This window comes from Simochromis diagramma, unplaced genomic scaffold (genome assembly GCF_900408965.1).
Source record: "Simochromis diagramma unplaced genomic scaffold, fSimDia1.1 OVJJ01000603.1, whole genome shotgun sequence".
In the NCBI taxonomy this organism is placed as follows: Eukaryota; Metazoa; Chordata; class Actinopteri; order Cichliformes; family Cichlidae; genus Simochromis; species Simochromis diagramma.
In genome coordinates this window covers 21,961,361-21,985,150 of record NW_024387414.1, presented here as the reverse complement: position 1 = coordinate 21,985,150, position 23,790 = coordinate 21,961,361, and the positions used below count along the sequence as shown (strand labels likewise).

Here is a 23,790-nt window from a genome sequence, read left to right as displayed (position 1 = left end):
CACCGAGGTCCTGTAGGTAATTATGTGAAGCTGCAGGTGTTTAATTATTACAGGGATCCCCCCCTCTCAATAAGTGTCGCAAAATAGCTCACATCAGGGTCAGGCAACACGAACTCGCGAATGTCTTTAATGTATAGTAGACGTATGTGCGCCTGCGCGACAAAGTCTGTCTGGACTATTTTGTCACAAACAAGTGCTTCCACTTACTGATGCGAGCCAACCGGCGTAAACGTGTCTAGGAACATGTACCACGCGAGCTGGCAATGCGTTTTTATAAAGACAGAAAAACGAGTGCACCCAACGCCCGTACTCCATTTCCTTTTCGTGGTCCTCCAACTATATAATGGAGCGTTGTCTCAGGCGTTTGAAACTGTGACACATGGGCCGCCACGTTGGGGCACGTCTCAAACTTGGACAGAAGGGTGGATAGGGTGGTTGTGCTGATCCAAAATGGCGTCGTTTTCAAAGTGCCCTGCAAAGGTATCCGCCTACAGCATCGTAGCCAATCAGAGCTCGCGTTTCATCCGCGACTCGTTTCCGTGCCGAGCGTCCCCGCACACTGTACGCTAAGGCCGCTCGAAAACCGCTCGAATGGTTTGGCGGAGAGGATTAAAGCGAAACAAAAATAACATCTTTTGATGGCTTATATTTACCCAAGCTAGCCTCGAGCTACATAGGTGGACCGTTAAAGGTTCGTAGTTTTTGGAGAAGATGAAATAGCAACGCTGTAAACGAATTCTCGTGGATATTTTAGTGTTTTTTCTGTGGACGTCTGTTTGTTGGTCTACACGATTTTAACAAGCTAGCGCTAGCCTCGACTCGAATGAGCTGCGATGGTTGTCGCAAATTTATGCGGATGTCTCCGGAGCAGTGTATAGTGAACCGACGGCGACAAATGGGACCATCCAGCATCGGCGGAAAACACCACGGCGTAGACTAAACGTTAAAGATTCAGTAACTGGTTGAAATTGTGGGAATCAGACAGAGGTAGGTGTGCTTTTACTCTCCCTGCAAAGCTAACATGGCAACAACAACAAACTGACTCCTGCTGTCCCCGAGATTAACCCGTTTTTATGGTGTGAATGTGCAATGTTTTCGTGCATTTACTCTTTTTAACCAGCGCTATGACGTTGTATCGCCATTGAACTACATGTACTTTGTTTTTTTCCTCTTAAAATATTAAGAATTACTTCTCAAGTGCAGCTTTATTGAGGGGTTATCCTCTTCATCCCCCCTCCCAAGTGATCCGAGTTTGAAAGAAGGAATCCCTTCTCTTAGATACACATTGAGAAATCGTCTACACTCTGAAGCAAAAATTATTTAGTTGTGGTGAATCATTTTTTGAGCTTGATGTGATTGTCAATGTGTTGACTCTTTAAAATTAAGTCTAAATATCTTAGTCAGCAGCCAATACTGCAAACATTGGTACCCCATGCCCACGTGTGGCATTACTAACAGAGTAGCGCTGTGCGTGTGTTTTTGAAAGATTTTTGCAAGCAAAGGTGGTTTGATGTAAACTGTCCGCGGTCTTTAGGCTAATAATTGGCTTATTTGTATATTTATGCTTTAAGACTATATCCCAGACAATAATTAACATGACATTACTCAAGAGAGTGCACCAGTAACATCCAAATGCTGACCTGTTTTCAAAAGGCACAGTAGCATTGCTCATTTAGCTGGTGACCTAACGCAATACTGGTCTTCCAGCTTTTCCAGTTAGGTTAGCGTCTTAATTCTCTAGCTCTTATGCATTTGGATATGCTTTGGATTTGTACAACCCTGTGTGTAAACAAAGCAATGAAATACATAGTCAAAGCTGAAACCAGTGAAGAGGATTTGTTTATGCATTGCGGGTCCAGAGGCTGTCTGGATTTTATCACTACGTGCTTGCATACAGTTTGGAGCCTAACTGTATGAATGGATAACTATCTAAATTGGCAGTGTCGGTTCAGTGGAACACTCCCCCTCCCACCTCCTTTAAAAAATATGAAGGAAAGACACAACATGGTGGGGTTTGAGGAAATTGAATATGGAGGAGAAGCTTGCCACTTTGGTGCAGTAGCAGTGCTGAGGAAAACACTGCAGTGCCGTTGGTGGTGTTTTATACCAAGATACTGAGTGTTGAAGCTTGTTGGGGCGTTCATGTTGACTACACTGCAGAGGCAGTGATGCATATCTCTGTCTCCCTTGAGCTTGCGTAGGTTCTGTTTGTCTGTGCTATAGTTAAAGCCTCAGTTCATTTGCTGTTACAGCACAGACTGTTCATGTCCACATGAAGATGGTGATGTGCAGGATTTATGTGTGAAATTTGTGCCTTAGCAGAAATGTAAACAAATTTGGTCTCCAGTAGAGCTGGACGATAAAGATTATTGAAATCTCTTTCTCTCAATAGAAATCACGGACAACATTAAAAGCCAGGGACAATGCTGAACCAGTCATGTGGCTGAAATAGACTTACGTCCACATCAGGTTAGGTTGACACACAGAGCATAGGATGTGCAGCGAGCAGCAACTCATGTGCTATTGTTTGGGCTACTGCAACTATACACACTAGCACATTAGGAGCGCTTGGCGAGATAAAATGCAAAATTATTACAGAAAACTGTTAATGAAAACCCAGTTAACAGTGTTACTGAAGTGGCACCCCAATGGACATAGACCAAGGGTCAAAAGATGAGGGTACAATTGAAAAGAAGAGTCAGAACAAACTGCCAGCTGCGTTGTTTCCACAAAGGCAAGTAACACAAGCGGTTGCTTTTACCCTCTGAAGCATTGCCATCCTTCAGAGTACGCACAATACACTCCAGACTATTTCTTCCATACCATTTCTGTCATATCATGAATGCTTACTTTATTGTAAAAGACGCAATGACAGAAAGTGCAGTTGAAAATGTTGGATTTAAGTAGCTGATTCAATTAACTAACCCTAGTTAACATTTCTCTTGAGCAGCACTTTACCAGCTCTACACGGAGTGCAGAGCTGGTAAAGTGAATGTTGAATGAGTCATACTTTGCTAACATGTTGGATTTTTGGTCACGTTGCACGTCTGGTCCATGTATGAGCCTCACTGCCCATTTCATTGAGACACTATTGCACTTCTCGTGCCTTTTAAGAAATGTATGTGTATATGTTTTTGCCTTGGAGCATAGGCAGACCATCATTCAGTGACTTTGTCAGTTTTGTGTATGTTTTCCTTTGTGTCCTTATGAACTTTGATTTGTACATTTGATTTGTATTTGAATTTTTTGTTCAAAGATATTAGTGATAACTGCCATCCTGGTTGAATTCAGCTGAATTGCATGTCCCTTCTGGTTCCCCTTACTGATGCCTCTGTTTCTAAAATTGCTACCAAGGAAACAAGACATATACTCTCACTGTAACAGGAAGCGGATTTTTGCTGGGCTTTGATAGGTTATGAGCCTGGATTCAGGCAGGCTGACTTCTGTGATTTTGCTCTTCTGCTGCCCAAGAGTAGTTTTCATGTCTGAGAATAATCTCAAGGGTCCCCCAAAATGTAGAAAATAATTTTGCCTGTGTGTCCATCCCCACTAATCCATTTTCATTTTAAGCCCTAGGTTGTTGCTTGTTTTCCGCTAGCATTCTCATTACTGTGGCGTTTTGGGACCAATAAAATGGAGCTTTCTGCTGACCCAGTTTTAAAACTCTGGGCTTGTGTTTTGGTCTGGACAGACAGATATTTAAACTTGTGAAAAGGCCACCACAGATGAGCACCTTCCCTTCTTGACAGCGATTTATCAAAGTCATCCTAGAAGCAATTCTCGCCACTCAACAGCCATCTTGTTAACAAATTTGGGCAGTTATTTTGATGCCCCTTTTTATAATTGTAGAACAAGTCTGAGCTCTTATTTTCAGTAGTCACTGGAACAAAATCAGAATGTACAGAATCCCTGCTCATACAGATTTCAATTCACTCTAAAATAAGAATTGAAGAGCTGTTCCTTTTTTCCCCCTCGCGTAAGATATGCATGTACTTGTATGTGTATGTTGTGATGCTGACTGTATGCAGTTTCTCAGTCAGCATCTCTGGCTAATCCCATTAGAACACTTGAACCACATGCCTTGATTCTTTCTGGTTACAGATTTAATTGATCAAGTGATAAGGGCACTCTGTTATATCTTTACGATGAGTAGATGTGGCCTCCAACACATAGCTGACACTTGTAAATCTCTGCTGTGCGTAACTGCAAGTTTATCAACTGGAATTGGCTCGTGTGATTTCCAGCTTGGATGCTGATTGGCTCTTTTCCTGTTACAGAATTCTCCTATAGAGTCATGAACGTTTGCGTGCCATGTCTCTGATCCTGTCAATTACAAATTTAAGTTAAACTTAAGCCATCTCATACATACACATTTAATAGCTTTATCTTCTTGGTGTGGTTACTTTTCACATTGTTAATAATAATACTGTCACTACCATTATTTCCATTAGGCATGCACCAGTTCAACTTCTTTCTTTCTAGTATGACACTAAAACATTGGCTTAGAGCATCTGCTGATTTGAAGAGTTAAATAGTAAGCCGTGGTCTTCATTGTGGGGAACAGACTGGTAATTGATCTTTTATGTTTCACAGGGTATCAGTATAAAATGTACCAGATAAATACATCCAAGAATACATTTATTCATTTGGTATTTATTTGTAAATAGAGCTGGGCGATAGAACGATAACGATATGTATCGCGATATAACTTTTTCTCGATAGAAAAATTAAACTATCACGATAGACCTCGCCGCTCTTGTCCTCTTAAAAAAAAAAAAAAAAAAAAAAAAAAAAAGAACAGCCAATCCAAATTAAGTAGCGCAGAGCCGAACCAATCACAGTCGCAGCGTCACGTCACGTGACTTGTTACGTACAGCACAAGTGCCAAGCCGCACATGTGTATTTGTTTGGGAAGCAGCCAGCCACCGTACCGCCCGGGTAATGGAGGAAATGAGTGTGCCAACTAGAAAAATCAACAGAGCGTGACCGAAGGTTACCGAAGAGAAAACAGATGATGGTTCCAACGCCGGAGAGATTGTCGAACGGAAGAGCCATAGAAGTTCCGTAGTGTGAAGGTATTTCGGCTATTTCAAGTCTGACAAAAAACAGAGTAGCGTGCACTGTAAATTGTGCCGAAAGCAAGTCTGGAAATACAATAAACTGGTGCATGCGCTACGTCCACACGTACCCAGGTATTTTTGAAAACGCAGATTTTTCTATGCGTTTGCACCTTTCGTCCACACGTAAACGGCGTTTTTGGTCACTGAAAACGAAGATTTTTAAAAACTCCGGCCAGGGTGGATATTTTTGAAAACTCCGTTTTTGCATTTACGTGTGGACTAGAAAAACGGAGAAAACGCAGCGTCAAAGGTGTGCGCATTTTTTGACGTCACACTGTGCGCCACGTTATTGTTTCGGTGAAATGAATTTCTACAATACTGTTAATTCTACTCTCTGCAGTGTTTAAATGCTTACATATACACACAGTTACTGTCCCTCCACACATACGACTCGCTTCTGCTTCTATGCCCCAGCTTTGTTTACTTTTTCCCACCGAGGCTTCTAGACTTCTGATTGGCCAACATTTCTACACAGTTAGGAATCTAGCTCCACCTGCTGCTTTGGCATGTTCATAGCAGCATTTTCCTTCATTTCTGCCTTTATGTGTGGACGGGATTATTTTTTAAAACGAAAACGGAAAATCTCCGTTTTCAAAAATACCCGTGTACGTGTGGACGTAGCCTCAGTCTCTGACTGGAAGCGCTAATTCGTCATTCGGCTTTTGTCAGACTAAAGTAACTGTTAAAACTGTTTGAAAAGCTAAGCTATACAACAAGGAGAGATTGAGAATTTCCTTTTAGTTCTCAGTTTATTTGATATTGACAAAAGTTAGTCAGTTTTGTCTGTTCTTCTGTAAAACAAACTAAGATTTATTTTTAGAATTAATATTTTGTTTCTAAGTGGAATTGACAATTTAGTAGTCTGTTTCGTTTGTTCTATTTTGAAACTTAAACGCTTTAGCGGCTGCCTTTTGTGTAGTTTGCAATATTTGCCTTTATTTATTTGAAAAAGTCTCATGTTCCTTAAGTAAATCTACCCTGTTGAACTTATTATGGGAAATAAATATTTAAATAAAAACAAGCTGCTGATTATTTCACATTTTACTTGTGAGCAATGGCACATTTAAATCTTACAAATATAGTTATTTGGCTTATATCGTGATAGATATCGTTATCGCCTGAAATGAAAAAAACATATCGTGATATGAAAAAATCTTATATCGCCCAGCTCTATTTGTAAAATAATAAATAACACAGTGACAAAAGCAAAAACAAAACCTAAAGTATCTAACATTTAAGACGAGTGTGTATTTAGGTTATTGTGCTTTTTATAGTTCTGTTAGTGAGTTGCTGTGAATGCACCTCGCACAATAATGTAACACAAACTTGCACAACATACTCACGATGCATGTTGGCAGGAGAAGAGTGAAGTGAATTAATTCCATGTTATTTTATCATAATTGTAAAAACATCTTTTTAACAAGTATCACACAAAGAGCATAATGAGTGAGAGACGCCAACAGCCTATACATCAACATCATCTTCACTTTTCAGTCATTGCAGCGCACTTGAATAGTGCGGTTATATCAAACAACAATGCAAACATAAAGAGTTGCTGCTGGCATACCATCTTGAAAGTGACAAAGCTTTTACCTTCCCCCATGCTAGCAGCTTATCCACCACTGCTGACAAGAATGTTGCATGAACGTGAATATCTATCTCAGCTTTTTTGGTCTGGTTTTGACCAATACCTGCTCCAAATTACTACATCCCTAGTTGCTTCAGAAGCTCATGTTGTGTTCTGACAGCACGATTGCCTTAAATTCGTGTGTTACCTGATTTATAAAAACACTCATGCACAGTGTTTGCGATTAATCGTGTGTTGTGTGTTCACAGGCAGTTTGTGTAGACAGAGATTATCTGAAACTTTGCTTAAACACTTGTCTGGACAGAGATTAGTGTTGATGCAGCCTTACTCAACCTCTGAGGTGTACGGATATCGGCCAGCTGTTAAGCATGTTGTAAACCTTAGTGCTCTGTTTTTCCTCTTCAGTCTTCTGTCTCATTCAAAGATGGACTACCTTTGTTTTTTTTGTTTTTTTGTTTTTTTTTTTTGTTTTTTTTTTGTTAATGATAAAAAGCTGGTATGAAGGTGAACAAGTCGATGTATTATGCACAAACACAACAGAATGGCAAGGAAGAGAACAAGACCTGCTTGATTGCTCTGTTTGGCTGGCTTGACAGTAGCTGTTGCACAGGACAGACAACCAGGCTATTACTGTTAGCAAATCTAGTGATAACCCGTCAGAAGTACTGAATAATGAATTATGCTTAGTTATCAAGAAAACTCGAGCTAAGTAAAGGTAAAATGCATATTTGTGTAAAATGCACTGTTGTGCAGCAACAGTTGTTCAGTAGCCCTTATGCTTAAAAATATGACTGAGTACTAATAACTATTCAGCAACATGCTTTACTATATTCCTTTAAATGACTGTGGTGGTTTGCAGGTTGTTATTGTGCCTGTTTACTAATTGACCCTGCAAATCTATTTAACTGCTCAATTTCAGTTTTGTCTTTTTAGAGAAGCTGTACTGAACATGTACTTATTGAAATTAATTGTGTGTGTATACCGTGCCTTTTTTTTTATTTTTTATGTGGGTTTTTTGTTGTTTCTTTGGGGGGGGGTTGTAGGGTTTTTTTGTGTGTGTGTGTGTTGTTTTTTAATTTTTATTTTTTTGAACATTTGACACAATTTGACCTATAGTTTTGGGTAGAGTGATTATAGTACACTTTAAATTTATAGGATTATGTTGTGTACAGCAGTATAAGTTTGTGGCGCTGACTCTATTTTTTGTAGAAGAAGGTGTATGACTGTTATTTCAATAGAATATATGGCTAAATTTCACATTTGTTTATGTAAGGGGTTGTCTTAAAAAATGTTGTGATATTTACACCGTTGCCAACATTTATGTGTGCAGCATTGAGGGGAAAAAAGAGTTTTCTGCTCTCATGTGTTATATAATAATGCAATCCAAAGGTGCCTGGCGCAGTGTTGCAGTACTCTTTGCAGATCCATCTTTAGCTGAAATGGAAGGATAAAAGAGTTGTGTTGGTCGTAAGAGAGAAAAGAAGCCTTTAGCTGCAACTCGAGCACTCACTCTGCCTGCCTTCTGTCAATGCAGCGTCTCCCCTCCCCCTCTTGTACTGAGAGTGTGGTCCTTTTAGGTAAACAAGCATGGCTACTCCTATTTCTTGCATCTGCCTGTCTGGCCCCCCCTTTCTTCATGTTTAGTTTTTTTCTCTTCCTCCCTGTTTGAGTTGTGTAAATCTTTTATAGCCGCTCTGTTCTGACAGTACAATCTCAGTGGATACTCAAATGGCATCGGAAGCCCTTTGAAATTCAGTCTAGTCCTTTGCCCCCTCCTCTGTCCTCGAAGCGAAATGGAACAAAATGGCGGGCCCCAATGCTGCTGTTTCCCTCAGGGACTGTAGAGCCTCGTTTCAGGTTTTAGAAGGTCCTGATGGTTGATGGAGTCTTTAACTCGTGTTAGATTCTGCTTACTTGCTAGCCTTCCGCTGCAGCACTTTTGATAATATTTTCTCTTCCCTGAGTCTCTGCACATCAAAGGGAAAAGGTTTTCTACTCTGGCATGCTACTACTTCTCCAGAAATGTTTTTTTTCCTCCTTTTTTTCCCCCACAGACTTGGCTTTTGATCTTTCTGATCGAAGCTTGAAAAAGGAATATTTTTCACTCTTATTTTCCAGGGAAACCTGTTGATATGCTAAATTATAATTTTCAGACATGCAGAAAATGTCAAAACTTTTATCACACAGTAGTATACTCCAGGGTTCGATTTATTTAGAGGTCATAAATGCCGTATGGCGTGAGCTGACCTATGCCCTGGATAGTTTGCCTTCTGGCTAAGATATCTGTAGGTGCGTAGGCCAATGTTTAGTCACACTTTTAGTTCCATTCTGATTGACTCCAAAGAGGCTCAGGCACAAAGTAAACCTAATGTTTGTACGAGCATGTCTTCATAGTTTCATTTTTATGTTTTTCTAGATATGCTACTGTTCACATTCTACATATGACTCCACGTGTGTCTTAAGGAATAATTAATAGTTGAAAGTCTTGGCTATAAAAAGCTTCATCTCATTTGTCCATTCAAACTGAAAGTGTCTGAATTGGTAACACTATTAGGCAAATAGCTGCATTCTTCAATCTGGGCAGGCATGAATTAGGGGTGTTGCAAATCTGGAGACAACAGTTGGTGTTTGAGTGTACTGCTGAGCAGTAGACTGCATGGAATGATGTATTATCCATATGTGGGGTTGGAAATGTCCTGAGGTTAGTCGGCCAGGTCTCTAAGCTAATGGCGCAGACAGTCTGTGTGATGCGTCCCTCTGGGCACCGCTGTCCTGGTCTGTTCAGATTGTCTCTGACACACGGGGAAAAGACATGACAGGGTGCTTATCTGATCTCTCACCTTCTATGTTTCTCCCTTCTAATTTACAGATTATTTTAAATGGCTTTTCCATGTCCTTCCAGAGCTTAAATGGTGCATTTGTGGTTTTAAACCCTCTGAAAAGCTGTGTTTTCTCAGTCAGAGGCTTTTGTGAATGCCATTAGCTCTTTAAATGGCTTTTGTGTAAATCACTGTTTTAAAGATAATTTGTCAGAGCCGTTGTTGCTGCCTGTAATGTGGTTCTTCTGTACAGATGTACACTTGGAAGTTGGTGGCTTCTGCATAGACAAGCCAGTGTGGTCATAGCAAATTGGCAGGCATGCAGCCGTCTGCACGAAGCCTAATGTGGACCTTCTTAAGAGTTATGTTACCCAGACCAAAGTGGAACCTTTCATACTTAGAAACGTATAATACACCACTGTACTGCTGAGCTTGCAATATACCAGTGTAAGCACAGTGGAACAGAGAAGAGGAGAGAAACTATTTGGATTTGCTGTGCAAATTCCCATCAGTGTTCAAAGTTGTGTTGACAGCCTCCTCTTTCTACATGACATATTAATAGAAGAATCATGCCACACTGATTGTAAGCACTCTATATGAAAGACATTTTGGGTCTGTTCCTTTCTGTTCGCTGCAGTGATCTTGTTTTTTGTCTGTTACTTACCTTTGTCATCTTCTGATAAAATAAAATATGTTTTGGTTTTATTGCCGAGTTGAGAAATGGTTTCATTCTGACAACAATTATGCTCAGAGGCCCACAGCTATATCAGCTTTCTGCTGTCCTGTAGTGCCTTCTTTATTTTGGGACTAAGCTATAAGCTTAGACTTGGGTAAGGGGGTTAGGACAATGTGCTGAGTGGGGGAGGGTAGAGTGGGGTGGCCTGGCTGAATCTCAATCACAGAGACCCTTTCGCGGGAGCAGTGCTGGCCTTTTGATGGGCCAGCTGCAGCCATTCATGCACCCATTTACATTGAAATGCAACAACAGGAAGGGGGGAGGGGATGGCTGTAGGGAGATGGGCCTCTGCGCCTGTGCCCTGGGATGTGAATGAAAAGTAAAGGCAAACCTAAATACCAGAGAGACAAGATCTGCTCGTATACATGCATCCATTATCCCCCGCCCCTACCCCCAATGCTGCGGGGTAGTATATGTAACACAAAGGGTCTGAGCACCCTTTTTGACTAGTACAAGCATTTTCACAACTCTGCTGTTTTCTGTCTTTACAATCAGGCTGGTTGCTATAAAGAGCTTGTGATTCTCGCCACTGTCCATGTTAACAGTACTCTTCTCTTCACCTATTGTTAATGTTGTTGTACTTTGCCTTCTTCATGTTTTGTTTTGGGTTTTTTTTGGTAATTGCCTTCAGTTGTGTGACATACTTTGTCAAAGCTTATTTATGGATCCTGCATGGGCCATGAAGTTTCAAGTTCTGGTTTCTGGCTTGCTGTAATGGAGGTCATTGCTCTATTGGTAGAAGAGGCCTGGTCCATTATTCATTAGGGGCTTCAGACATAAACTGTAGTTCAGACAAATGAGGCCACTGTGTCATTTTTCTGAGTTCCTCTAGCTTTCCAGGATAACTTGGATGTCCTCGTAGTTGTGCATGTGACACTGTTGAAGGATATTGGGGGAATGTGTTAAAGCCATGCTTAGACTGGCCGTAGCATTGCATCAAAAACTGCAGGCTTTTCAGTCTGAAGCATGAAAAAAAAACACAGATGAAAGCCTGAACGCTTTCTCACAGCCCACTGTAACATCCTCTAATAAATATACATCATTGGCCTTTCATATATGTTTAACTGCACATTTATTGGGGAGAGACCTACTCACGATTATTCAAATGAATAAATTATATGCATTTGTACAATGGTTCTGTTATTTACAAAAGAGTTACTTATTCGTATCTAAGGTACTCTGCTAATTTTACACCCGAGACAAAATTTAGAACATTTTATGGACATTTCCTGTTCGGTAAAACCTTTATTGTGACTTTGTTGAACTGGTATGTGAAGGCTGTTAGTGAAGCTCTTAACAGTTAACAGCTAGGACAAGTGAGAAGAGGTCACGTGTACAGGACAGTACATAAACTACATATGTCTGGAGCTTATCATGAAAGTTTGGGGAGGTAGAACGATAACACAACTTTGTCACTTTCTGTTTTGTGCAGTCTCACATAACCACATTTCTATTGTCCACGTGTTTGCAGCTGAAGGTGCGCCCACAGGGTTTGTAAACCATACATGACACACAGGCTGGCGAGAAGGAAAAAGGACAAAGCTGCTGCTGTAGACAAAGTCACTTTTTATGATGACTTAATTCTAAAATATACCAGAAATACAAGTTATTTTTGTCAGTATTGACATTCACAAGGAGGACAAGGAGGCAGGTCCTCCGTAGAGGGAAATTTTTTTGTTGAGGTTTGTTGGTTTGTCTCTGTTAGTTTCTGGATAAATGGAAAAGCTAGCAGACCCATTGATACGTAACCTAGTGTAAAGGTTAAACATGAGAAATAAAAGAACCCCATTAAACCGTGGTAAGGATCCAGATTACTTTCATTATAATTAGGACATAATGTGCTGGGCAGACATAGCCATTTTTTTAAAATGTTTGACAAAGGCCTTTTGTCCTTGATTAATTATTTGGTCTGTAGGACAGATTTAAGGTGACTGTAGGTGGTTCAAAACTGCTTCCATTTGAAAATGATTGAGGCTGCTGCGCACCGCTCTTCAAGTGCTGCAGAATATATTTTAATCCTTCCTGAGATCTGTATGTTGAGACCACCCAGTCTCACAGGAACATTTCTCTCAACCTCATGGCTTCATTCTTAGCCTGACATATGCCATAAACTCTGGGGCCATATCTACACAACCTTTCCAGAGTATTTTAGTCAAACACAGTCCACTCAAGTTGTAGAAGTATCTCAAGTCCTATTTGCAAAAGTAGGATGCACCGTAATGGTCACAACAAAGAGCAAATTTTAATCCACGTGATATAGTTGCTTATGTACTGAGTTTCATTTAACATAAACTCAAATTCCCCCAAATCCCATTTCTTTGTTATCAGCCAATCCTGACATTAATGCCCTGCAGTTTGGCCAAAAAACTGAAACTGTTGCTCATTCTCCAGTAGTGAATTAAGTAGCAAGGGGTTTTCCTGCCTTAAAAAATGTCCCTTTGGGGGGAGGGGTGACTTGGTTACTGTAGTTAAACATGATTGCCTATTATGCTGCAGACACAGAGCACAAAAATATTATGGAACATATATTTGTAACCTGATTGACATAAAGCTGTGCACTTTTAGGGGTTTTACATTTTTAACATATTCTAAACAAAAGTCAATTATACTGAAGTACATAACAAATCTGATTCTTTTTTTTTATTTCAACATTTTAAGTGTAGAGGGAATTATCTTTTGGGGCTAACAAAAAAATTCCCTGAAACCAGTAGCTAATGTGTTTAACCCAGCTGTCATCATCAAGCAATGGAAAATCACATCATCTCAGTCAGCCTGCAACAGGGACTTTCCCTGCTGAATATGTGGCAGCTCAGAGCAGTTTCTTAAAGCTACAGGCTAACGTGTTTGGCTCTCAGACTGGGTTTGTACGTCCGCATTGTATTCCTGTGTCACACACTGTGACGATACTTCACAGATGTTTGTTTTTTGCCCAAAAAGGAAGCAGTCTAAATGAGAAGTGGAGAACAGGAAATGTATAAGGCATTTGAAGTTGGTCTGGAGCAGCCATTAATCTTTCCAGCATTCGCTGTGTTTGTCTTCCAAAGCCTGAAACAGTCGCAGATCTGTGATTGGATGACTGCAGTTAACCAGAGACTGATCCTTTTTCTTTTTTTTTGATGCTAAAATCTTCTGTCCTATAAATATACTACCTTGTTTTTGTGTGTGTGTGTGTGTGTGTGTGTGTGTGTGTGTGTGTGTGTGTGTGTGTGTGTGTGTGTGTGTGTGTGTGTGTGTGTGTGTGTGTGTGTGTGTCACTCATACTCCCTGCATTGAATCTTTTTATAGAAACGGCAGCTAGCAGTGTAATCTCTGGTGTGGATGTAGGACAGTCTTTTATTCCTCCTCATTACTTATGCAAAGCCAGTTTTCACCCACAATCAGAGCATAGCCTGTTTTGAATGTACAGTTTTTTTTTAGAGAAAGGTGTTGGAGGAGGACTACATTAGTGCTTTAAAGTTTCAGCACTTGTACTAGAAATTGTGCATGTGTGCGATCGTGTTGCTTCTCCCTTTAATATAATTCTAAAACCTATTGCCTCATTTTCCAATGCATAATTATCTTGCAGGATTCTGTTTACATTAGTTTTGTGAGCACAGCACAGTTGTGTGGGTTTTTGAACTGCAACCCCCCCCCCATTACATTCATCCTCCAACAAGCACCTCTAAGACATGTAGCAAAATATGTTTGTTTGTTTGTTTTTTTAAATTATTTAGCAAGCGAGCTCTCAAGGCTTTGATATTGATGCCAAACCCTTAATTGTTTTTAAATCTTAAATCTTTAAATCTCCAGAACTTCTAATGTGCTTCTATTTTAAAGTGCCTGTTTAATTTCCTGCAATTTTTGTCAGAAACTATTGATACTTCAGAGTGTCATTAGATGTTGTCATATATGTTAAGAGTGTTTGCAGAAGGATATAAAAAATAAACTTATCAAAACGGACCTGTTTTGCTCATATCCTGCGGCATATTTTTATTTTTGGAATCTAGCTTTGCATACTTCGTTGTTCAAAATCATGCTTAAAGGTAGAGGTCCTCTGTTCATCCTTTGTCTGAAACAAAACATATTAGCTTCCTTTAAGCTGTCTATCTTCTGATTGGTTGCACCTTGCAAACAAAAGGTTTGAACAGTGAATGGATGGAGCTGCTGTGCTTAGAGAGAGCTGTGTGCTTTTGTCATTAGGGATATCCTGTCTTACTGGTATTAAATCAAAGAGTAGAAAGAGAAACTCTGAAAGTAAGGGTTTAGATTAGTCTAAACCATGAGATTTATGATTTATAACTTGTACATACACACACCTTACTATTTGACACTGGCAATTTAATTGCATGTAAATAATGACAGAAAATAATGAAAAGCATGGTAAATTCATTTTAAAGCTAGTGAGTGTTTTTTGTTTTTGTTTTTTTTATGGTCACTTCTCTGGGGTTTTGGTCCTTCAGAATAAATTAAGGTTTAATGTCTCGCTTGCCTCCTTTGCCATGCCAGCGCAACGTAATTTTCCTCAATTCGATTGTTGATTTGTACTTGTATGGATATGCTCTTCATGTAGCCTTTTGCCACAAATGCATGCTTGTCATACTCACGTGCAACATATCTGTTTAATTTCATCATATTGCCCTCTGTGATTCCTGGATAGATGATATTGTCTGCTGAACTCAGCCCCGCTGTGCGCTGTTATGCTGCTCTCTCACACATTTGGCTTGACTCCACTCATGTCCTCTTGCTTTCCACATCCCAGCCCTCTGTTCTCTCCCCTCTCTCCTGCTTCCACTTTGCCTCAGCCACCATTTCCTTCGCATTTCAGAGCCCAGAAATATGCTTGCACACTGCATCCTCACATGCTCATCTACCCTCTCTCTGACAGTCTCCTCCCCCATCTCCACCTCTATGCAGTAGCCTTGGTTCCTCAGGAAGCACTGTGTGCAGGAGGCTAAGGGCGTTGAACCTAACTGTTTGTCTTGTTTCCTACCATGACAACAGTCGATAGTAAATTATAAGCACACACCAACAGGATTAATGTACAGGAATGCAAGTCAAAAGGCTGGTGGATTTCGATGTCGAAGCATAGGCACTATATAAAACTTAGGGTAAAGCTGACTGTTTCATTTTTACTGAGCATAATATAATCAGAATGTAAGTATAAAGAGTTGCCCAAGAGCAGTTAAAGGTTTCTGCATTTCTGGATTTTTATATTTCTACAGGATGAGTATGTGTCTTTCCTTAAAATCAGTTACCTTTGCTTCATATAGGGAGCTTTAGGTAGAAAGATTTGTGTGAAGTGAGGGGAACAATTTTCACTCACGTACAAGTGCACCTTGATAAATAAAATGCTGTGTTGTAATACTGCCGTTGCTGTTCTCTTGGTGATGTATTAATAGTATTTTTTTGAGTATTAAATGGCCACTATCAGACTGCTGTGTTTTTCTGCTCTAGTGAGTGCATGGCAGTCATACCTCCACAGAAAGAGTGGAGAGAGTTAGTAGCTTGGTTTTCATCCATGAGATTAAAGTGCTCTGCAGCAACCTCATGTGCAATTTGTCTTCTTGCGTCTTAGGAGTAAGAGAAGGAAAAAAAAAAATACACAATGCTCGTGGGGTGTATGTGTTCATGATCTATATCCTTTATCGGGATACTGCATGTTGTCATAGCATTTTTAGCTTCAGTGACAGATCTGTAGAGGGTAGTATTTGCTTAACAGAAGCATATATAGCCAGAGAGTAATGTAGTTGTTTCTTCCACGCTTTCCAGTAGTTTCCCTGCTTTAACACATACACACTGTGGTTGTTGCTTAGACAGCTTCCTAATGGGAACGAAATGGGAAGTCTAAGAGAAACACAGTGTTTGTGTGTGGCTGCATAGGGATGCTGCCAGTAAACTCAACAGAACATGTTGAAAGTCTGAAATGGCTTCTTGTGAATTGTGTGGTTTTGTGCAGTTACTCTTACCAGTATATAAAGTAGGACGTGTCTTCATACCTGTTTTCACTCATGATTCTTGTTTCACTCACATGTAGCACACAACAGGAGATGCTTCCTATCAGACCTAATCTGATATCTAATACTGAAAATGCTCCATGATGAGTGTTCATCTTCTAACTTACAATAACCTGGGTTACTAGGCATTCATTGAAATGCATGTTGGTCTAATCCTGATTCAAAAATCTGACTGGGTATTGCCAGTAATGTGGGCCAGTCTGTTGACTCAAGTTCTATGTCGTTCCTTGTTTACTTCGTCACATGTCAGATGCAGCTCATGGGAGGGCTAATGAAGCATAGAGGAAGCTAACAGCAAAGAGGCAGCAGATTAGAGATATTTCGTTCCTGCTTCACTAACTTTTATTTCTATGTTTGCAAAAGTTTTTTACTTAACTGCAAACTGTGGGGACGTCAAGGGGGTCATGAATAAAAAGCTCCAGCGATGATGCCTTGGCTTCTCTTAGTCTCTTCAGTCAGATATTTTAATAGGCAGATGCTTTTAGTACTAATTGCGAAGCTTTTTATTAATAATATAGTTTTAATATAATGTGTGTGTTTTGTTTGTTAAGTAAAAGATGTAGAGAATTGCTGTACATTTTAATTATAAAGTCTAATTCTAAAGTTTAACTTACAAAACTTACAGCGTTCACATATGCTGTGGCCCTTTGGATGTACTTGGTATGTCATATGATATTCAGACTCTTTTACTACATTTTCAAGCATGTTTGGAGTCTATGTAGCCAATGCTGTTATGCTACATACTGTCAAACTCAGAAATCCCTTCTTTCTACTAGCACATATATCTGATGAAAGGCTGCAGAATTAAAGCACTTCTAAATGGGATGATTCTTTTTGATACACCCCTTAATCTCACTATTGCAGTATTTTAGCTCCACAATTTTTTTTTTTTTTTTTTTTTTTTTTTTTTTTTTTTTGTGTGTCTGTGTAAGTACTTGATGACTATGACTTGTAGAGCTGTTTTGACTTTTGACTGTGTTCTGATGTATTATTTTTCTAATAAATACAAATTTAGTTCTTGCGTATTTTTTGGATGTCTTTATTTGCTACAGGCTTTTGCGTTTAAGTCAAGCCTGATGTTATCTTAAGGCACTTTCATGTAGGATGCGGCCATCTAGGGCTGTGCGATATGACCAAAATCTCATATCCCGATATAAAACCTCTATCGTCCCGATAACGATATAAATCACAGAAAATTTCATATTTTCTGTAAATTCTGTGAATCTCGGGTAGGTGAAGTGTTTCCAGCTGGGCGTTATGTACCTGGAGTCGAGTGTTTTAACCGATGCATGAAACTACACATTTTTAGACAGGTTCTAACGGCCGCAGTTTTCTTTGTGAGTATTTATTACACGGCGTGCTGCGGGGAAAGCCTGTTCTAACATTTGAGTCTAAGGTTTATTTTTTTAGCACCTGACGACTCTTTTTTTTTTTTTTTTTTTTTTTTTTTTTTGCTTCTCATCTCATACTCTGCATACTTTTTCATGTGATTCCGTTTATTTTGAAAAGTCTCAACAGGATCTTGAGCTTTATTGTGAAAGGTTTATGTGGAAAATAAACAAGCGGACATGCGATGGTTTTGCGACACCACGAAACAAACGATAGCGTAAAATGAAACGATAGATGTTTTTATATCGTCATCCGATATATATCGTTATATCGAACAGCCCTACGGCCATCGGAGCGCTGGGCTCTGAAACTCATTCTTTTCTATTGCTTGTGCCGCGTAAATGCACAATCTCACCAGCGAGGATTGCTCGAGTGTGCTGCGGTGTGAAGTACCTTCCCACAACCAGTAGAAACGAAGCCTACAGCTGCGCAAAGTTCAACCACACGATGAAGGAAAACATTCTGTGCGTATCAGAGTTCGGTGAACTCTTTTGACACAAGTTTACGTGCAAACAAGGTAACCTCAAGAGCCTTTGAGTAAGTGATTCCTTTCAACATCTCTCGGGACCTCGGGAGGAAAGCAGTGTTGTGGAAATGACACACTATTCACTAGTAGGGATGGTTACAAAGCTTTCTTCTTTTTGAATGCGAGATACATGTTGTTTGTCTTGTAGTATGTTTTGTAATAACAATAAAAAAAAAAAAAAAAAATTGCTCGACTTAAAAAAGACGTACAAGCAGAGCGCAGTGGTCAGCGCAACACAAATTTTGGGCCATTCAGTCTAGCTAGCATTTAAACCATGCCACATCCTATGTGAAAGAGCGTTTAGACATAAAAGAATAACCCTCAGTCTCTTACCACCATATAAAATGCAGTATTATTTTACTATGCTATTGTGTCCATATTCTGTATCAGCAGATACCTGAAGTCAAATTTGTCTAGTTAGACTGGTGCCTCCCTAACTTTTGCATTCGCTATTCTTAAAACCAACCCAAATCAGCTATGTTGGTCATCAAATGGACTCTTTTAGCAGTAGGGCTGCACGATTTTGCATAAAATGAGAATCACGATTTTTTGGCTTAGAATTGAGATCACGATTCTCTCACGATTTTCTTTTCCAGTATAAATATTTATTGCACTTATTAACTGCACATCAACTTCGTAACAGTTGAGACTGAACATAAAAACAATAAATAAACATAAAAACAACAAATGTCTCACGTTTTGTTGTTGCCACAAAATGTTGTCCTGCTTGAAATTCCGTCTCCACCGTTGCTCGACGCTGCGTGTATAGAGCAATAGAAAAATAGTTGCGGGACGGCACTGTGTAGCGTTTGTCTAGGGTGTTGATCATTTTCCTAAATCCCTCGTTTTGCACAGTGTTGATGGGAGCCATATCTTTGGTCAAGTGATAGCCTCCGTAATTTCTTTGTGCCTGCGGGAGTTCGACGTGTATAGGGAAGCGCTGTATAAGGTTCCCGTTATTGATGTTTGGGTGGTTGACCGGGACGGATTTTCTCCTGTCACTTTCTCGTCATCCCTGACGTGCTCTCCGTTGTTTTTTCCCTGCTAATTTTAGCATCACACGGCACAGCTTCTGTATCACGTGGTATAAGGCTCCGCCCTTGTCATTTGTTGAGCAGGAAGAGTGAGCGCTTGTTTTCATGCAGAGTACGTCCCGGATCAAAATGCGGTACAGTCGTCGTCTTTTTTGTTTGTTTGTTTTTTTAATCGTTGTCATTTGGAAATGAGATCGCACATAAGTATGAATCGAGAACGCGATTTTCTAACGATTAATCGTGCAGCCCTAGTTAGCAGGGTTAAATATCTACTCCCACTCCGTTGGACTTTGGCATTTTTACATGCTCTGTTGTCAGTTAATGTGTAGGTTTTAGTGCATTTGACAATAGCTCATGTCAGCTATGTGGATAATAATAATAATTCTATCACACATCAATGCTGCAGTTCTGTACTGTCCAATAATTGTTCTTATCATGTTATCTGTATCTTCTAGAGAGGCATGCTGTTTTATGGAGAACAGACTGTGTGTTTAAAGAAATCCATTTCATAACCGTGTGTAGAACTGGCAAGCTGGCTTTGTAGCTGGATATTTGATTTAGTGTATGTGTTGAGACAATGTGTGTCAGCTGGAGATATTTATTAAATGCCTGCTTTTTTACTGGCTAAGAAATGTGTGGGTGAGCGGATGGCTGCAGGCTTTTAGAACCAGCACAGTTGACTCGTTCTGTGGTGTTAGAGCATGTGCGGGTGTTTATGTACCATGTGCTGCTACTCCTCCATTTCCAATATTCATAGAGCTCTGTCTTTCACTGAAACCATGGCAACAGAAAATGACAAATGGCAGAACTGTGGAAATGCTCAGGTTGTGTGCGAGGCTTAATGGCTGAGCAAGCTTTCTCGGTTTAAACATTTTTTTTTTTTTGTGTAAACTGCATCAGTGAACACCATGGCTGGCCTTTTCTTACTCTACAATCCTATTGTTTAACACGAGCGGCACAATAAATACATTTTTCATTTTGCAGTCCCATATCTTAGCTCTTTTAGTTTAGTATGTTTGCAGACAGCAGTGTGTGTGTAGTCCATCAGACATTGCAGTGCAATTTTCGGCTTTGTGCGTCTTTTAAAAAAGGCGAGCAGGAAATATTTGTGTGAAACTAGCCTATAGCTTTAAGTGAGGAAAAGCCTTTTCTAATAAATGGAACAAAAATATTTCAGATGAACAAATAGTAAAATGCTGGTTTTCATATTACAGACTATAGATGTAATTAGGGCTGCCACAAACGATTATTTTGATAGTCGACTAGTCACCGATTATTTATGCGATTAGTCGACTAATCAGATCATCATCCACTGGACGTAAAACTACAGCTTATTGCACCAGCAGCATCTGCTCTTATATAACTATCATTAGCTTACAGCTTTAAGCTTTTAAGGTGCTAACTAAAAATAAAGACAAGATGATAGTTTATTCAATTTTAATGAAATTTGCAGATTGTTTCGGTAAAGTTTAATAAACTCCTTGCTATCTAAAATATAACAGGACACCGGAGTATATTCTCCAGCATCTCACACTTCTGATAATCAGCTGTCTGCTTTACGTTTATTCAGCTGTGTAAAAACTATAACTTTAATCTCAGCCAAACCGATTTACTCAGGAACAAATAAAATACTTAAAAAAAAAAAAAAAAAGCCAAACAACAACATTTTTAATTTATCTAAGTGACTCATATATATTTAACCTGAGTCGCGAAAGACGGCGGTGGGTTTGAAAACAATTTGCCGGGAGTCCGGTGTTCTCACGGCGCTAGTGACCTAGCCCCAGCTAGCTATCGAGCTAGCGGGTAACAGACGTCTCCGAAAACGTCGGAGCGCTTTTGAAAATATGTGGTGTCCTGATAAACTGAGCAGATATTTGAGGTTTACACAGCTACATTCTCGCCTGAAAATATGTTAAACGTTTATTTTGTGACCCAGAAAGAATAATAAGAGTAATATTAAAACTAAGTAGCTACCGCCATTGTTGGAAACTAAGCTGGGCCGCGCTATGAATTCTGGGACACAGCTGCTTCTTCTTCTTCGGGGTTTAACGGCAGCTGGCATCCTTGTACATGCAGTGCTGCCATCTTCTGTTTCAGTCCGTTATTACACTCTTAAATCCTGCTACTTCTGCGTCTTTTGCGATCTTACAAAGCTTCAGACGACACGTCGACTATTAAATCAATCGTCGACGATTTTGATAGTCGACGTAATCGTGACTAGTCGACAAATCGTGGCAGCCCTAGATGTAATGTGATGTGTAATGTGATCTTATTGTATGTGTTTGCAATAGAAGGATCCTAAGAAAGAGAAAGTGTGTGTGTGTGTGTGAGTGTGTGTGTGTGTGTGTGTGTGTGTGTGTGTGTGTGTGTATACCTGAAATTTTAAGCTTAAGGAAGTTGGTCCTATGAAAACCCCCTTTTAAATGACATTCCATATCAATCACATGATATGAAGAAAGGAAGAGAAGAAACAAGCGTAGCGTAGTTGGAATGTACTGATGGAGAGAATGGGTCTGAAAGGCACTGCTGTTTTTGGCAGTTTTTTCTGGAGCATCAACCAGTGCCTCTGCTGTAAAATAGGACAGTGGCAGGCCAGCAAATCCACCCACTCCAGCCCACACCATGTTGACACCGATGTGCAGGTTTATATTGCAAAATATAGCAAGGGTTCTTAGAAGAAAACGTGTTTTGGATTTAACGTATTTGAAATCCGTCACTGTGTGAAATGGATGTATGTGACCATGACTCCCTACAGCACCTGTTTGCAATGTTGTTATGATTTTGGCAGCTGTATATTAAGAAATTATTAGGAACATAAGACTTTCCTTGCTCCTCATTTTCATGTCTTTAACTACTGAACTCTAGTAATGTTTAGTATTCATTCTGACTGCAAAAAGTGGCTATTTTTAGCTTTAGATTGGACAAATCTTGCTCAGTCTACTTTTCTCACACCCACACTTGTAACATATGAACACAAGTTGCATGCTCTTTTATTTTGCTCCTTTGTTTATATGGATCCCTGTGATGATTAACCAGTTGAAATCCCATGGATGTTTCACCTAGTGAGATAAGATTGTCCTCTGCCGTAATCTTTGCTCTCGTGATGAGACCTTGGATTCTATTTTAATTTTTAAAAAGCACCTCTGAAATATGAATTTCCCAGCTATAGTGCTTTCATTGCGGTCCTTCATTTTAATTCTGTCTATATTAGATAAAAGGCTCACTGGAAATGATCGGTTTTTACAGTAAAACGAGAAGCATTCTTTTTCTGAAGACCACCCTGTATATGCCCTAGCTGTATATTGAGAACACATGCAAGCTTCATCTCGAGTCCAGCATTTGAAAAGATGTATTTTGAATGTGAGGATTTTTTTCCCTCAGTCCAGAGAGCTTGTTACCTTGACAACAGCAGTGGAGCCGTAGTGAAGGGAGCTGAGCGTGCGAGCGTGTGAGCTGAGCTTGCCGCGGCATGGCTGTGCCGAACAAACAAGCGCTGTCGCTAACTGTGTCACGAGTGCTGCTGCTGCTGCTGCTGCCTTCTCATTGCAGCCCTTCTCCCCCTCCCCTCACTCCTCTTCTTTCTTTTGATATCAGGCTTTTATATAGCTGGTTTGTTGTTCAGCTGGTATCCACCCTTCACAGCCCTCCAACAGACTCTCCTTCTTATGTTTTCTAAAGAAGCAGTTTGTCCCAACTCCCTGCTTCCTTATTCACCCACTTATTCTGTTTATTTTTCCTCCGTTCTTCCATGCTGAAGCATGAGTGTATGTGGTGTTTATATTTTTTTTATTTATTCATTTATTTTTTAAATAAAGCTTCAAATGATGGCGTATGCATTGGTGGCTCGTGCTGGAGATGTGTAGGATCGCTGTGCTCTGGTCCCTCCCTGCAGAAACCAGCCTTTATCAATAATGTAGATGTTTTTGAAGAGGAGATGTGCGGTGTGCATCTCTTTTTCTCTCTCCTCCCCTTGGCCCATCCTCCCTCCCCACAGCTGTCTACCCACACCCTCCAGTATCAGGTTTCCCCTCCAGTGTTTGCGCATAGAGGAGCAGATGACTGAATCTAATTAGTTAAAATATTACAATAAGGCCTGATACCTGATCCTTTGACATACTGCAGGCTGAACCCGGGCTGTTCTGCTGAGCTGCTGTTGCTTCATATTGTTTATCTCAGACTCAATATAACCACGGGTTTATCATCAACACCAGGCACCCTTCAGATGCTATTAATGGTTTACATGTGATGTTGCGTCCATATGGGGACCCCCACCTCAAGGGCAAAGCAAGACTTTATTTCAGTAAAAGCCAATTTTTTTTTTTTTATTTATTTTTTTTTTTATCAGGTGTGTTTCAGCAAAATGGTGGTTGCAGATAGTTATTCCAGGGTTTCCACCAGAAAAGTCATTAAGGATTGGTGGCTGTGACTGGGAATCAGGGGAGGGTGGGTTGCAATTTAATGTAACATTCAATTACTGTGGCTTTATCCACCCGTGAAACAGTAATTGTGTGCCACAGACAAAACTGCAGACACAGTGGGTGAGAGGGTGACAGTTTGTTTGTTTTTTACCCTTTTCCTGAACTTT

At 40.0% G+C, this 23,790-nt stretch overlaps 1 protein-coding gene across 3 annotated transcripts in view; it reads left to right on the top strand.

Moving 5' to 3' along the window:
• The first annotated feature begins 480 nt into the window (after positions 1-480).
• The window catches only part of ankrd11 (ankyrin repeat domain 11), a 117,758-nt gene continuing 94,448 nt past the window's right edge, over positions 481-23,790 (top strand). Inside the window, exon 1 of one of the 3 annotated variants that reach the window (XM_040010645.1) lies at positions 481-987. The gene's annotated coding sequence lies outside the window, so the exon portion shown is untranslated. The remainder of the gene's footprint in view (positions 988-23,790) is intronic. The other 2 variants (XM_040010646.1, XM_040010644.1) reach the window with 2 other exon arrangements.